The sequence below is a fragment of the Arachis ipaensis genome, chromosome B4 (assembly GCF_059453495.1).
Source record: "Arachis ipaensis isolate K30076 ecotype BB chromosome B4, ASM5945349v1, whole genome shotgun sequence".
NCBI lineage: Eukaryota > Viridiplantae > Streptophyta > Magnoliopsida > Fabales > Fabaceae > Arachis > Arachis ipaensis.
This window is the reverse complement of record NC_142439.1, coordinates 82,286,769-82,289,724: the sequence shown is the minus strand read 5'-3', so window position 1 is coordinate 82,289,724 and position 2,956 is coordinate 82,286,769. Positions and strand designations below refer to the sequence as shown.

The window sequence follows — 2,956 nt, the reverse complement described above, 5'->3', positions numbered from 1 at the left end:
TATCATTTTTCTGGCCATTCTTCCTTGTCATATGAGCAGGAGCAAGGATAAGAACATTCTTGTGGAAGCAGATCCAGAACCTGAAAGAGCTCTGAAGAGAAAATTTAGAGAAGCTAAAATACAACAATCCAGAGATAACCTTTCAGAAATTTTCAAACAGGCAGAGGAGATGGCAGGCGAAAATAATAATAATGAAAGGAGGATGCTTGGTGACTTTACTGCACCTAATTCCAATTTACATGGAAGAAGCATCTCCATTCCTGCCATTGGAGCAAACAATTTTGAGCTGAAACCTCAATTAGTTTCTCTAATGCAGCAGAACTGCAAGTTTCATGGACTTCCATCTGAAGATCCTTTTCAGTTCTTAACTGAATTCTTGCAGATATGTGATACTGTTAAGACTAATGGAATAGATCCTGAAGTCTACAGGCTCATGCTTTTCCCTTTTGCTGTAAGAGACAGAGCTAGATTATGGTTGGATTCTCAACCTAAAGACAGCCTGAACTCTTGGGATAAGCTGGTCACGGCTTTCTTAGCCAAGTACTTTCCTCCCCAAAAGCTGAGCAAGCTTAGAGCTGATGTTCAAACCTTCAGACAGAAAGAAGGTGAATCTCTCTATGAAGCTTGGGAAAGATACAAACAGTTGACCAAAAAGTGTCCTTCTGACATGCTTTCAGAATGGACCATCCTGGATATATTCTATGATGGTTTATCTGAGTTATCAAAGATGTCATTGGACACTTCTGCAGGTGGATCCATTCACCTAAAGAAAACGCCTGCAGAAGCTCAAGAACTCATTGACATGGTTGCTAATAACCAGTTCATGTATACTTCTGAAAGGAATCCTGTGAATAATGGGACACCTATGAAGAAGGGAGTTCTTGAGGTTGATACTCTGAATGCCATATTGGCTCAGAATAAAATATTGACTCAGCAAGTCAATATGATCTCTCAGAGTCTGCATGGAATGCAAGCTGCATCCAACAGTACTCAAAAGGCATCTTTTGAAGAAGAAGCCTATGATCCTGAGAACCCTGCAATAGCAGAGGTAAATTATTTAGGTGAACCTTATGGAAACACCTATAACTCAACATGGAGAAATCATCCAAATTTCTCATGGAAGGATCAAAAGCCCCAACAAGGCTTTAACAATGGTGGAAGAAACAGGTTTAGCAATAGCAAGCCTTTTCCATCATCAACTCAGCAACAGACAGAGAACTCTAAACAAAATGCTTCTAATTTAGCAAATCTAGTCTCTGATCTATCTAAGGCCACTGTAAGTTTCATGAATGAAAAAAGGTCTTCCATTAGAAATCTGGAAGCACAAGTGGGCCAGCTGAGTAAAAGGATCACTGAAATCCCTCCTAGTACTCTCCCAAGCAATACAGAAGAGAACCCAAAAGGAGAGTGCAAGGCCATTGACATAAGCGCCATGGCCGAACCTGTGAGGAGAGGAGAGGACATGAATCCCAAGGAGGAAGACCTCCTGGGGCATCCAGTGATCAATAAGGAGCTTCCCTCTGAGGAACCAAAGGAATCTGAGACTCATCTAGAGACCATAGAGATTCCATTGAACCTCCTTATGCCCTTCATGAGCTCTGATGAGTATTCCTCTTCTGAAAAGAATGAGGATGTTACTGAAGAGCAAACTGCCAAGTTTCTTGGTGCAATCATGAAGCTGAATGCCAAATTATTTGGCATTGATGCTTGGGAAGTTGAACCTCCCTTGTTCATCAATGAACTAAGTGATCTGGATCAACTGACATTGCCTCAGAAGAGACAGGATCCTGGAAAGTTCATAATATCCTGTACCATAGGCACCATGATCTTTAAGGCTCTGTGTGACCTTGGTTCAGGAATAAACCTCATGCCCCTCTCTGTAATAGAGAAACTGGGAATCTATGGGGTGCAAGCTGCTAAAATCTCATTAGAGATGGCAGACAGCTCAAGAAGATAGGCTTATGGACAAGTAGAGGACGTGTTAGTAAAGGTTGAGGGCCTTTACATCCCTGCTGATTTCATAGTCCTGGATACTGGAAAGGAAGAGGATGAATCTATCATCCTAGGAAGACCTTTCCTGGCCACAGCAAGAGCTGTGATTGATGTTGACAGAGGTGAAATAGTCCTTCAATGGAATGAGAACTCCCTTATATTCAAAACTCAAGGATCTCCCTCTGCAACCATGGAGAGGAAGCATGAAAAGCTTCTCTCAAAGCAGAGTCAACCAGAGCCCCCACAGTCAAACTCTAAGTTTGGTGTTGGGAGGCCACAACCAAACTCTAAGTTTGGTGTTGAACTCCCATATCCAAACTCTAAGTTTGGTGTTGGAGAGTCTCAACAAAGCTCTGCACATCTGTGAGGCTCCATGAGAGCTCACTGTCAAGCTATTGACATTAAAGAAGCGCTTGTTGGGAGGCAACCCAATGTTTATCTAATTCTTATTTTATTGTTTTTCATGTTTTCCTAGGTTCATGATCATGTGGAGTCACAAAATAAACAAAAAATTCAAAAACGGAATCAAAAACAGCAGAAGAAAAATCACACCCTGGAGGAGCATCTGTCTGGCGTTCAAACGCCAGAACAGAGCATGGTTCTGGCGTTCAACGCCAGAAATGGCAGCAAATGGGCGTTGAACGCCCAAAATGGGCACCAACCTGGCGCTGAACGCCCAGAGTTGTGTGCAAGGGCATTTTGCATGCCTAAATTGGTGCAGGGATGTAAATGCCTTGACACCTCAAGATCTGTGGACCTCACAGGATCACCTCAGGATCTGTGGACCCCACAGGATCCCCACCTACCTTCACTCACTCTCTTCTCTCTTCTCAATCATCCTTTATTCCCAATAAACACTCATCCCTTCTTTCTTCCATTTACCCCTCACACCCATACACCCACTTACCTTCAAAATTCAACATCTCTCTCTCATCCAATCCCACCCATATGGCCGAATACACAC

General features: G+C 42.8%; 1 non-coding gene across 1 annotated transcript; it reads right to left on the bottom strand.

Moving 5' to 3' along the window:
* Positions 1-565: 565 nt before the first annotated feature.
* On the bottom strand, positions 566-673 carry LOC148568138 (small nucleolar RNA R71). Its single transcript, XR_015882587.1, has one exon. It is a non-coding gene; the product is annotated as a small nucleolar RNA R71 (small nucleolar RNA).
* Between the last annotated feature and the right edge of the window lie 2,283 nt (positions 674-2,956).